This window comes from Ailuropoda melanoleuca, chromosome 3, assembly GCF_002007445.2.
Source record: "Ailuropoda melanoleuca isolate Jingjing chromosome 3, ASM200744v2, whole genome shotgun sequence".
Lineage (NCBI taxonomy): Eukaryota > Metazoa > Chordata > Mammalia > Carnivora > Ursidae > Ailuropoda > Ailuropoda melanoleuca.
The window spans coordinates 47,432,635-47,446,770 of record NC_048220.1 but is presented as its reverse complement, the minus strand read 5'-3'; the positions used below and the strand labels follow the sequence as shown (position 1 = coordinate 47,446,770).

At 44.6% G+C, this 14,136-nt stretch overlaps 1 protein-coding gene across 6 annotated transcripts in view; it reads right to left on the bottom strand.

The window, feature by feature from the left end:
* OCLN (occludin) overlaps window positions 1–6,403 on the bottom strand; it is a 52,037-nt gene extending 45,634 nt beyond the window's left edge. The window contains exon 1 of one of the 6 annotated variants that reach the window (XM_002915891.4): window positions 5,810–6,403. The gene's annotated coding sequence lies outside the window, so the exon portion shown is untranslated. The other 5 variants (XM_011220594.3, XM_019796042.2, XM_019796041.2 and 2 more) reach the window with 5 other exon arrangements.
* Window positions 6,404–14,136: the final 7,733 nt, after the last annotated feature.

Below are 14,136 nucleotides of genomic sequence, written 5' to 3'. Positions count from 1 at the left end.
GCAGGAATCAATCCCAGGACCCTGGGATCACGACCTGAGCCGAAGGCAGATGCTTAACCGACTGAGCCCGCCAGGCGCCGCAATATATAAATCTTTAACAAGAAAAAAGATAAACTGAATTTAAACACTATTAAATGTAGGACTCCAGTTCTGAAGCTGAATGTCAAATACTGACAAACTAATCTTAGCCCTTTTACAGCTAGGGCTCACTCATTCAAGACTATGCCAAAAATTCCAGGCTCCGTGGTAGTTTTTTAAATAATTTCTACGCCCAACATGGGGCTTGACCTCACGACCCTGAGATCAAGAGTCACATGCTCTACTGACTGAGCCAGCCAGGCACCCCTCCATGGTGGTTTTTGGAAATTCTAAATTAATCCAGACTCAAGCTGATGTTTAAATTTTGTCAAAAATCCAGACACCAAAATCCCTTTCCAAACTGTTATTTTGTGATTCAGAATTTAGTTATCATCTCTCCTCTAATACCAGAGATTTTATATTGTGGATCAAGTAATTTTAGGAAGTTTATCAAGAACAAGGCATGTCATATCAGCTTCATTTCCTTTTTTGAGAAGGTTACCAAACTGGTAGATGAAGCCCGAGAATCTTCAGCACATCCCCATGCATAGTGTGGTTAGGCAGATTCCTCTGGGACTGAAAAATGGAATCTAAACAGGATTTAAAAAAAACGGGACCATTCATGATCCCAGGGTCCTGGGACCAAGTGGCGCATGAAGCTCCTTGCTCAGCAGGGAGCCTGCTTCTCCCTCTGCCTGCTGCTCCCCCTGCTTATGCCTGCACTCACACTCTCTCACTCTCACAAATAAAATCTTAAAAAAAAAATAAAAAATAAAAAGAACGGACCATTTATGTCCACCTAGAGGGAGGTAGTTTTGGTGACCACAGAGAAGGTGGGCAAGCTCATCCAGATCCGCAGCTGACAAAACACTGGAAAGGATAACCAACCCACTAGCCTCTAGCGTATCAAATTCTCTGTAGGGCCAGACTCATGAGCTAAAACAAACCTAGTGGTTTTAAAAGCTCACTGTGAGAGGACTCATTCTACTTCTCTTCCTTGAACTTCAGTACCTCCACTGTGCCAAAGGGCAGGGGATAAGATGACCTCCAGGCTGGAGTAATTAAGATACTGTATTAAGGAAGATGAGCACAAGCACTCACAGCAAGGTGGTAATCTTGAAAGTGAGACATTCCAGTGCTTAGGCACTTAGGTACATTGTATCCATTTTCAAATACTGGTGGCATGCACAAATCATTTTACAAAGGGAGACTCAATTTTTAAAAAGTGCATTTCCTTGGTGAGAATTTCAACAAAGTTAACAAGCTATCCCAAATTTTCGCAGTATTCACAGACAGTGCTTCCATCTAGGAATGATACACTTTAAAAATAAACTTCTGCATAACCATGAAATTCATACATCATGCTCGAACTAGGTGTCTCTCCTGGAGGTGACTGACTGTTCAAGAACTAGAAAAACCATGTCTTAAGACAAATGACTGAAGAAACAGGAAATGTTTGGCCCGGTCATATCAACATTAGAAGGACCACTGCAGCAGCCTTCAAATATCTGCAGAATTGTCTTTGTAGTCCCAGAAACCATTCTTTGAAGAAAAGATACCACAGGATCACATTTCATGTCAATGTGAGGAAGCCTCTCCCTTACCCTGACTCCACACACCCTTCAAAAATAACAAACAACAATTTTTATCTCAAGCCATCTATGCAAAGCTTAAGTTGTTTGATCTTTTGGGGAGACTGGGCGGAAGGAATGCTAATGTCTCCTTCAAGGCAGTAGGGGACTGTGCTTTCGGGTCACAGCCAAGGAAAAAAAGGACCAAGAACAGACTGTTACCCAATCCCCAGCAGGACAATATTAACATTATCTGCTCCATAAATGTATGTTGAGTGAAGGACAAACTAAAATGAATGAAGAGGATACAGGATCCAGCCTAAGGGGCTCAATGGCCACGGTCGCAGAACCTGTATCAAGTGAAAGATGGATGTCAACTCAAACATCTGAATTAGAGTCAGGAGCATACGGGAAACAGCAGACTTTTACTAAACATGTAAGCTTGTTAAAATATTTTTTAAAAAAGTTCTCCCCTTAAAAATGTTTACTGGCCAAAGCTGTTCTAATAGAAATCTAAGCTAAGACAAAGAAGAAAAGCCTGAAAATGCTATGCCCCTTTTCAATCACATGCAGCAATAGTTAATTTGCCTTTAAGAAGTTTTTAAAAGTTGTGGCTGGTACTAAATGTTTCTATTTATATTTTGGCACATAATTAGTGAGTTGTCTACAATTTTAAAACTAGGCAGATTTTACAATAGATGAGCTCTGTACTGGAAACTGCATTTTAAACAAGCTCTCCAGATGACTCTTAAGCAGCCGTATATTTTCAGCACCGCCACCGAGATGAAAGGCATCAGTCCCCGGAGGGCCTTGATCTTGGCATTTCCTGTCCATAATGGGCAGGAACCAGCTGTTCAGGTCTCACCTCAAATATCCCCTCCCCAGAGGTGCCCTTCTGGTCACCCACTCCGTCCACCAAACCTGTTGTATTTTCAGAGCAAATTCCCCCTACTAATTATTATTTTTTCTGTTCTCTTTTTAAAATGTTTTAAACTGCCACCATCTCCACCCCAACTGAAATACCAGGTTTACAAGCACCTAGATGTCTGTCTTGACCATCACTCTTCTGACTGATCCCTAAAGTCCCTGATACAAAGTGATGATCAATCAACATTTGATTTATAAAACCAACAGCCCATATTACAGATGGGATTTCAATACAGCTGTGAATGCCTTCAAGTTCCTCACAATGCTAGCACTAAACATAATCCTTTACGCTCAACCAAATGAGTTAAGTGCTTAGAATCTGAAGGAGAGAAAAGAGTGAAACACACAACCATATGGACATCATTTGATAGCTTGTTGAAAAGCAGAATTTCAGGCCCCACATCTGACCAACGAATCGGAATCTATTTTAAGATCCACAGGTGATTCATACCACAGTCAAGGTTAGGAACCACGGCAGCATTAGGGGACAGCTGCAAGCCTAGAGGCTAAAACAAAAGCTGTAACAAAAATCCTCAGGGTCTTTTTACCCCAGTATTTCCATAAATAATAACCTGGATGAAAAAGCCCGCTCACGACTCTAATCAAGTAAGCCTTAAAATGCAACTGAAGAAAACGTCCCTTCTGGCAGCTTCCTGGGCAGGTGAAAGATTTTATATCAGTCAATTTGTGTGGTCCTAAGTAATCTCTTGTAATTTTGAAAGAGCAATAATTCCAACATTATCTTTAAAAGAAAACAAAGTTTACCTTCACATCAAACAAGATGGGGCAATATTCTATGAGACCAGCGCGACTAGTCACAAGTAGAGAGTTCCAGAAAAACCCCAAATCCTTCTGGTGCCGCAATACCAAGGACAGCTGCTTTTCTAGTATACGCCCCCCGATTAGTCGAAGCAGTTTTCAAGCCACGCCATTTGTAATGTTTCCCCTACCGGTGTTTTACCTTTAAAATGGAGTTCTATTAAGAGCTACCCTTTAGAATTGTCAGTACCATTAAAGGATACAAAGTACAAAACTCTTTTAGCACAGTGTCTGGCTCTTAGGAGGCACTGCCATCGCTTCCCTAGCCAGCCCGGAAGCTGCACAAATCTCTCCATCCTCCTCTCCATCATTTAACCAAGGCGGCACCTAATAACTAAATAAATGCAAAAAACTACTCAGGGGGCGCCTGGGTGGCACAGCGGTTAAGCGTCTGCCTTCAGCTCAGGGCGTGATCCCCGCGTTGTGGGATCGAGCCCCATGTCAGGCTCCTCTACTATGAGCCTGCTTCTTCCTCTCCCACTCCCCCTGCTTGTGTTCCCTCTCTCGCTGGCTGTCTCTATCTCTGTCAAATAAATAAATAAAATCTTTAAAAAAAAAAACTACTCAGAAGTGTTGCTTTGAGGAGATAGCTATTACTGTGGCTTCACCATTTACAAGGTCTATTTTAAAATACCCAAAAGAGGGGCGCCTGGGTGGCACAGCGGTTAAGCGTCTGCCTTCGGCTCAGGGCGTGATCCCGGCGCCTTCGGCTCCGGGCGTGATCCGGGCGTTATGGAATCGAGCCCCACGACAGGTTCCTCCGCTATGAGCCTGCTTCTTCCTCTCCCACTCCCCCTGCTTGTGTTCCCTCTCTCGCTGGCTGTCTCTATCTCTGTCGAATAAATAAATAAAATCTTTAAAAATAAAATAAAATACCCAAAAGAGAAAATAAAGTTTCATCTGCACCGTGCAAGAGCAACACTACTCTATTGGGAAGGGGTAGCTTGAGAAATCTACCTCCGTCTAGAAAGGACGAGTTTTCAGCTACACCAAGAATCACCAGAAGTGCCTTAATGGGAAGGCTTCTCTTTTCCAGGGATCCCAATAATACACCTATTGTGCGTGAGGGCCACACACTAATCTGGAAGGCTGCCTCTTCCCCGCCCCGGCTCATTTTCCAACTGGGCAATGCGCCCAGCCAGCCCCAGGGCCGGCCCGAGGATGCCGTGGCTTCTCGGGGTTCCCGCTTCACCTGGGACACAGGGGCTCGGGATGGCTCTTCTACCCCCAACGAGCAGAGGCCATTTTGGCCCCTCAACCCCGCTCTCCCCGCACACTTCCTCCGGCGCAGCAACATGTCGGCTGGCCGCGCGCAGGCCGCCCCTTCCCCGTAGGTGTCCAAGCCCCGCGGCAGGTCCGCGTCCGTGAGCCCCGGCCGGAGCGCGCCAGCGGGCGCCCAGCTGATACCGCCCGGAGGTAGGTCCGCCCACCTGGCGGCGGCCTTTGGGTCACGGGTGAGAATCCGCGGCGTGAGCAGCTTCCCTCGAAGTACAGTCTCGCTCGAAATTAAATCCCCGCCCCCAGGCTTAAAAGGACGCGGGCTCGCACAACTCCCACTACCTGGATACCAAGAGCCGGCCGGCCCACCCCAGGGCTCTAGCAGTATTTCACGGATTAAACCGGTCCCCCTCTCCCCCCGCGATACCGGAGGGGTGGGTGGGGCGGAATCGATGAGGTCCTCCCGGAGCCCCGGGATCCCAGCCGCCCCGGCCAGCGAGCGCCCCCCGCCCCCCGGCTCCAGCGCTCAGGCTCAGAACCCCGGAGGAGCCGGGCGTGCGCCCCTCTTCCTGAGGACCTCGCAGCATTACAGTCCGAAGAGCTGAGCGCTGGGCTCGCTCGGTTCGGGAACCGCCCGCCCGCCCCCAATCAAAGCGAAAATGTGCCCGCGCCGCCTGGACACAGGGAGCTCTAAGCCTTTACGTCGAAAGAGCTGATCGGCGGCTCCAAGCGGCCCTTCGCCGAGGCAGCCTCCAAGTTAGAGCAGCGCGGCTCCCCCGGCGGACCCGCTCCCTTCAGACTCCCGCCAGTCCTAGCCCAGGGCGAAACCGCCACCGAAACTAGCGCCGGGCTTCCTCCCCCCGCGCCTCCCCTACCGGACCCGAGCCACGATCCCGCGCGGGGACTCCGAGGCTACCGTGCGCTCCCCGCGCCGCGCGCAACTCTCACCTACCCCCCGCAGCCCCGCCCGACCCACCAAGGACAGCGGGAGCCAAAGAACGCGCTTACTTGGCGAGCGCACCTGACGCCGAGCGAGCCGCCCGCACGCAGCAAGGGACTAGACTAGGAATTCAGTCCTCTTCCACTCCTCCTCCACCACCTCCTCCTTCCCCACACCCCGGCCGTCTTGCCTCCGGGCATGCGCAGCAACGCCCGACTGGTGCTGGAGGTCCGCGGCCCGCGCAAGACCAGCTCACCTGTTGCACAGAGCGCGGGCCCCTGGGTGCTCTGGCTAGCTCTCCCTGCAGGACCGCCGCCTCCTGCAGGGGAAGGAGAAAGGGGGAGGTGCACGTCCGCGAGGAAGCGTGTTGTGGCCGTCTCCTCCCTCAGCGACCCATTCACCTGAAACTCGGATGGGAGGGGGAAGGGAGCGGTGGAGCTGGAGGCGGGAGGAACCAGTCCTTCTCCGCACACCCTCGCAGTGATCCCAGTTAAAGGAACAGCGCAGCTTTGGGGACCGAGCGCAGAGGAGCGGCCCCCGCTCCCCCAAGGTGCGGGTGGCCTTGGACGTCGCTGTGGCGCGCTGCGAGCTCCGCGGGCTTCGCGTAGAACAGAGGAGTATTTGGCGACGCGAGGCCAAGGGAGGTCTGGAGGGGAGTGTTTGAAGGGGGTCCAAGGGCGCTCAGTCCTCTGACACGAAATGCCTGTCCTTACTCAACACTTTTCTGCTCCGAGAATTTGGTTAAGATTTTGTTGGGGGGCGCCTGGGTGGCACAGTGGTTGGGCGTCTGCCTTTGGCTCAGGGCGTGATCCCGGCGTTATGGAATCGAGCCCCAAATCAGGCTCTTCTGCTGTGAGCCTGCTTCTTCCTCTCCCACTCCCCCTGCTTGTGTTCCCTCTCTCGCTGGCTGTGTCTCTGTCAAATAAATAAATAAAATCTTTACCAATAAAAAAAAAAGATTTTGTTGGAAACAAGAAGCCAGAAGTGGGAGATCTCAAAAGTCATTCGTAAATTAAGGAACTGTTTCTGGGGGCGCCTGGGTGCGTAGTCGTTAAGCGTCTGCCTTCCGCTCAGGGAGTGATCCCCGCGTTATGGGATAGAGCCCTGCATCAGGCTCCCTGCTCCCCTGGGAAGCCTGCTTCTTCCTCTCCCGCTCCCCCTGCTTGTGTTCCCTCTCTCGATGGCTGTCTCTATCTCTGTCAAATAAATAAAATCTTAAAAAAAAAAAAAAAAGGAACTGTTTCTGAATCTCTGGAGCCAGACAAAAAGACCGTTACTCAGAGTGGTTAAATGAAGGTGGAGGATGATAGATACTGTTGTTGGTAAATTTGCCATGAAAATGCAGTTCATACTGCAGTATACATTATTACGAACTCAAGGTCCTTTGCCCCCGCCAAGGGATTTAAACTATTTTAATATTCTCTTGGCTTAGGAAATATTTTCTTGATCTGGAGGCTGATTCCATAGGAGTGTTCACTTAGGAAAATTCATAGTCTAACACGTAGCATTGTGTATCCTTTTATATATGTATATAGTATATCAATATATTTTTTAAACCTGTACTCCAAATTCCTCAAAATGTTAAAAATAGAACTACCCTATTATCTAGCAATTACATTACTAGGTATTTACCCACCGGATATAAAAATAGATTCAAAGGCATACATGCCCCCCCATGTTATAGTAGCATTATCGACAATAGCCAAACTATGAGAAAGCCCAAATGTCCATCGACTGATGAATGGATAAAGAAGATGTGGTATATATAAATACATATATAATGGAATATTACTCAGCCATCAAAAAGAATGAACTCTTGCCATTGCAATGCCATGGATGGGGCTGGAGTGTATTATACTAAGTGAGCTAAGTCATTCAGAGAAAGACAAATACCATATGATCTCACTCATCTGTGGAATATAAGAAAGAAAATAGATGAACATATGGGAAGGGCAAAAAGAAAAAAAAGGAAGACAGGGAAATAAACCATAAGAGACTCTAAATGATAGAGAACAAACTGGGGGTTGATGGACGTAGGTGGGTGGGGGATGGGCTAGATGGGTGATGGGTATTAAGGAGGGCACTTGTGATGAGCACTGGGTGTTGTATGTAAGTGATGAATCGCTGAATTCTACTCCAGAAACTAATATTTTTTTTAAAGATTTTATTTATTTATTTATTTGACAGAGAGAGAGACAGCCAGTGAGAGAGGGAACACAGGCAGGGGGAGTGGGAGAGGAAGAAGCAGGCTCCCCGTGGAGGAGCCCGATGTGGGGCTTGATCCCAGAACCCCGGGATCACGCCCTGAGCAAAGCCAGACGCTTAACGACTGAGCCACACAGATACCCCTCCAGAAACCAATATTGCACTGTATGTTACTACCTAAAATTTAAATTAAAAAAAATACAAAAATTGTACACCAGAATATTGCAACTTGAGTTGTTGCAATTTAACTATCTGCATTGAAGGCTAGAATTTCAGTTTCTTAAATTCCTGCTCTATTTAGTATTCCAATCTGGAATGTCAGCATTGCTAATTAATTTTTGTCCAATCCCACCCATTTCTCTGCCTTCAATTACATGGTTAGAGATGTGACTCTCCCATACATTAGATCTTTAGGTACAGTTCAATATGTAAGGAAGTAAAAGCATTATGTAAATATAAGGTATTTGAAATGAGGACAGCCTTAATGGGTAGTTAATTTAATTGTGTGTGTGCTTGTGTCTGTGTGTGTATGTGGAAATCTTTGCTATAATTATTTTAGCATGACCATGTAGTGTTTGAATGATGCAGTTTAAATTGGTGTTCTTAACACTGGGGAAGTCAGGTTAATCCTCTTAATGTTCGCTGTCAGATTACTGAAATCTCCAAACATTCCATTCAGTTTATAATTAAACAAGGGAACATTTCCTAATACTCTCAGGCTTATAAACACAGTCTATTATTTTATAGTGTACTTTGATATGTTCTGAAGAGAATTTAGAGTTTTCTTCCTCTTTTTAAAAATTGAAATATATTTCACATACCATAAAATTCACCCTGAATTTTAAAGCATGCATACAAGTCAGTGGTTTTTCCTCTATTCTCAAGGTTGTACAATTACCACCACTGTCTAACTCCAGAAGTCTTGTATCCATTAGCAGTCACTCCCTATTGCTTCTTGCCTCCAGACCCTGGCAACCACTACCCTACTTTCTGTCTTTATTGATTTGCCCATTCTGTACATTTTATATGAATGGATAATACAATATGTGGCCTTTTGTGTCTAAGAATAGCATAATGTTTTCAAGGTTCATTCATGTTGCAGTACCTGCCAGTATGCCATTCTTTTTTTTTTTTTTTTTAAGATTTTATTTAGTTATTTGACAGAGAACAAGCAAGCGCAAGCAGGGGGAGCAGCAGGGAGAGGGAGAAGCAGGCTCCCTGTTGAGCAAGGAGCCCACCTGGGCTAGATCCCAGGACCCTGAGATCATGACCTGAGCCAAAGGCAGACACTTACCGACTGAGCCACCCAGGCACCCTACTCCATTCCTTTTTATGGCTGAATAATGTTCCATTGCATGGATACACCACATTTTGTTTAAACTTTCATCAGTTGGTGGACATTTGGGTTATTTCTATTTTTTGGCTATTATCAATAATGCCACTGTGAACATGCATGTTCTAGCATTTGTGTGGACATATGTTTTCAATTTTCTTGGGTGAATTAGGTTTTTTAATTAAACTTTTTATCATTTTAAGAGACCAACTTATGCATAGAATGTTATTTTTCTTATTCTCACACTAACCCTAAACCCAAAGGCATGTGTTAGGTTGGAAGATGAGTTGCCATATTTTATTTGCTTCCCAAATTCATTCATTCAACCACCATTTTCTGAGGGCCTATCACATGAACAGTAGTGAACAAAATCCAGAAATTCCTGTCTTTGCGAAGCATACATTCTAGGTACTGCCAAATTCATGAAGATGATATAATCAGATTTACTAAGTTGAACTATATGAATTGGTAAGATTTATCTACATTTTTAACTATAAAATGGCAATTTCATATGGGTCAATTTAATACCGAGCTAAATTTTTATTGGAATATTATGTAGTGTTTTTATTCCATTGAGGTTAATTTCCCAGACAATGCTCACAACATTGAAAAATCTAAAAACTTTGTTCTTTTAACTGTTTCCTAATGGTGTGCATATTAGGTAGTAGTTGAAAATGTTCAGAAAGAAAAGTCAAACCTAAAGACATCATTCTTCAATAGCAAGATAAAGTTTGTTGAATGCTATGTGATGACACGCTCAATGTAATCATGTTCTATAATCATAAATTGTAGGAAAGTTTTAATTATTTTTAATCAAATATTCCTTCCCAGCAACTCAGTAATATTTTTGACTATCATACACTATTGAATATTATTTGATGAAAATGCTCGTGACTCAGAAACAAAGTAAATATTATTCTCAGAAGACCTATGATTAGAAATTTGTTGATTTTTCATGCAGCCAAATGAATGATAAGGTTTTAAAAACTGGTTTTTCTTCCTTTTTGTTTTTCTTATCTAAAGGAGAAAGTTCAGAGCTCAGAATATGGTGTCAGAAATTTGGGTTCAGGGGCACCTGGGTGGCTCAGTTGTTAAGCATCTGCCTTCGGCTCAGGGTGTGATCCCAGGGTCCTGGGATCGAGCCCCACGTCAGGCTCCTCTGCTGAAAGCCTGCTTCTTCCTCTCCCACTTCCCCTGCTTGTGTTCCCTCTCTCGCTGGCTGTCTCTCTCTCTGTCGAATACATAAATAAAATCTTTAAAAAAAAAAAAAAGAAAGAAATTTGGGTTCAGATCTCAGTGTTGCCACTTAGCTGGATAAGATTAATCCTTCAGGGAAATTAAACTGCATAAGGCTCTTTTTTTCTCCACTGTAAATACAGGATGATGATAAATAGTACTCTCTTCCTAGGATTGTTCAGCAGTACATGGGCCGTTCACCAGACAGACCATATACTTGGCCACATGAGAAGTCTCAATAAGTTTAACAAGTCTCTGTCCCGTCTGCCCGAAATAGTCCCTGTCACATGGGTATTCCATAAATATTTGTTGGATGAGCAAATGAACACAACCTGATTCCCCATTCCAACACACCTGTGGAGCCTGCCCATTGAAAACAGCACATTCCTTCACAGCATTTCAAGGCTTACATCCCTAGGAGGAGTTCTCAGAGGAGGGAAGATGAGAGATTAGAGTATTTCCCCTCTGCTCCACCTGCTTAGTGAGTGAATTCAGTGATTGGCATTTGTTAAGGGCAACTCAGTTTGGAGTTGGGGAGGACCTGGCCTGAAGTGCCTCTGGTTCCCCACCCAATTGTGAGTGGGGAGGCTCCCAGGCCCCAGAGGGCAATTTCCTGGTACAGATTTATGGAGAGTCTTGGGGAAGTCACCGGGAAGGCAAATTCTGAGAGGATGGCGACACATGGTGAGTAAACCTTTATAGCCTCAATTGCTAGGTATTGGGCAAGATCTTCCTGGAGGGATCCAAGGTTCAACAGAGTAAGCACCTGGATGGAAACTTCAACAACTGGAATGAGAGTAGCTGCAAACGCCATCATTATCCTGCGCTGCGCTCCTCGCTGTTTTATGGACTTTTTTTGGGGTGGGGGAGTCCTTACAACAATCTTATGAGGTACTATTAATTCCCCCATTTGGGGATAACTAAAGCTCAGAAAGTTTTCTTTGTTTACTCAAAACATCTGCTAAGTTGTAGAGACAGGATTCAACCCAAGTAATCTAATTCCAGAACTAACGTCGTAACAGTGTTACTATACTCTAGGACTGCCTTTTTTTTCTCTCTAAAAAATACCCAAACTCCTTAAAACTACCTACCCAGAGAAAGATATCAGAGTGCAGCTATTAAAAAAAAAAAAGCCTGGGGCGCCTGGGTGGCACAGCGGTGAGGCGTCTGCCATCGGCTCCGGGCATGATCCCGGCGTTATGGGATCGAGCCCCACATCAGGCTCCTCTGCTATGAGCCTGCTTCTTCCTCTCGCACTCCCCCTGCTTGTGTTCCCTCTCTCGCTGGCTGTCTCTATCTCTGTCGAATAAATAAATAAAATCTTTAAGAAAAAAAAAGCCTAAAAAATTGCTATCATGGAGTATTACGGATGAGAATGAGCCAATTAGAGATTTCCCCAGCAACATGTTGAATTTTTCAAACATATTGAACAAAATAAACAAGCCCACCCCCCCACTCAAAAACATACAGTCTGGATTCCATGTACGTAAAGTTCAAAAATAGGCAAAACTAAGCTTCATCATTTCAGGACTCTATATGTAAGTGGTAAAACTACAAAGAAAAGCAAAGAAATTATTATCTTCTTTAAGAAAATAAGGTAAGAGTGGAAGAGAAGAGCAAGCTGTACTTGGGGGACTGGCAATATTTTATTTTCTTTACTTAGGTACGGATTACATGGCTATTAGCTTTATAACAATTTATTAAACTGTACATGTATGTTTGATGCACTTTCTGTGAGGATTTTATCTTTTATAATACACATTCTAAAGAACAGAGTTAGGGACATTCTTAAGAGTTGGTTGGAGACCTACATTTAGTTTGTTTGGTTTGTGAATAATGTTCCGCGAATACAAGCAGAAAAGAACTTTCTAGGGTCAGAATAAATTGAGATCATCATCTGAAGAGGGGACGGGAGGGTTTCAATCTGGGACAGAATGCAGCCACAATTATGTGGATGATGCAGAGAAAGAAATTTGGGGCTTATTTTTGTTTTAATTGTATCAGTCATCTTTGCAGTGGAAAATTAGCCTTGCAGGTTTTTTCAGGAACTGACCTTGCTGAATCTTTTAAGCTAAAAAAAAAAGAAAGAAAGAAAGAAAGAAAGAAAGAAAGAAAGAAAGAAAGAAAAGAAAAGAAAAGAAAGAAAGAAAGGAAAAAGTAAACATTAACCAAATACTGCAAATACTGTGTTCTTATATCTAATTTTAACTTCATGGGGCTCTTTACCTCCTGTGTCCCCAAACTTTAAAAAGTACTAATCATAGGGGCACCTTGGTGGCTCCTTGAGTTGGGCGTCTGACTCTTGCTTTTGGCTCAGGTCATGATCTCAGGGTCCTGGGAATGAGCCCCACATCGGTTCCGTGCCCAATGGGGAATCTGCTTGAGGATTCTCTCTTTCCCTCTCACTCTGTCCCTCCAGCCACTCATGCGCTCTCTCTCTCTCTAAGATAAATAAATAAATCTTAAAAAAAAAAAAAAGTACTACTGATAATCCTTAACTTATCACAAGGAATGCTGACCCTAGAAAAATCACTTGAACTGGGATGGTATGAAACTCATATACTCCTAGCAGACAACCTTCTCTTGGCATTTTGTTGGTTGTGAGTTACAATTCTCCTGTTATATGTTACAGGCGTTTCTGCTTGGCAGCTTTTCTGGCTTCATTTGGAGATTATTTAGGAGAAATTTTAGGAGCCTACAAAGGGAAACTTACTTCAGCTCCTGAAATGTTGACGCTAGCCCACACAGGGTGTGGTCTCAGTGGCACATTAGCGAACTGTACCTGAAAGGGAATATTTAGTCACTCAGAAAATATTTACCCCGTACCGGCTATACACTAGACCCTGTTCTGAGCCCTGGAGATACAATAGACTCAAGACAAACAGGGTCCCTCATGGTGGCTTTTACTTTAGTTGGGAGAAGACTTACAACAAAGATGATTAAGCAGAAAATGAACAAGATAATTTCGAATAGTGATGAATGACTTAAGGAAATGAAACAGCCTGGGACCCCTGGCCGGCTTGGTCTGAAGAGCATGTGACTCTTGATCTCAGGGGTGCGAGTTCGAGTTCTGATTTGGGGGGTAGAGAATAAATAAACTAACTAACTTAAAAAAAAAAAAAGTGAAACAAGCTAAAGGGACAGAGCGGGAGGGAGAGGCCATGGACAGAAGCTACGTACGGTAAGGTGGACACCTGTGGTTGACCCGAAGTGGTGACACTTGAGCTGAGACTTTCATGATGAGAAGGGGGCAGTCATTCCGAGATCTGAGCCAAACATCCTAAAGCAAAATCGGGGGCCACTTTAGGCATTCGAAGAACAGAAGGCCAGGAGAAGGGGAGTTGACGCACGCGGGAGATGAAGTCTGTGGAAGGGGGAGGTCAGGCCTTGGGCGCCGTACCGCCTGAGCGTGTGTGTTCTCATCTAACCGAATGGGAAGGCTTTGGGGGTTTTAGGCATGTCATAGCAATGAATTTGTTTTAGCATTTTGTGGAATTTTAACTCCCCACCTAAGCATGTTCCTGTTTTTTTAAATAATTTTTGGTAACACTTGAGGACTTCTCTTTGAAATTTGTAGCTTCTGAACAGAAAGGACTAAACCTGAGCAAGAGAGCCAGGGTGATCTGAAACCAACTGATAGGATGTTGGGAAATGCAAACTGACTATTGATCTTCCTACCTGCATCTTAATTAGAAAGGTTGGCCTCTGTGCCTGAGAGGTACAAGCTGCTGGAGGGGTGAGAAAGGGAGATGGTAAGGGACTTCTGCAATAATCGTATGAGTATTTTTATGCTTTTTCTATGTTTTCTA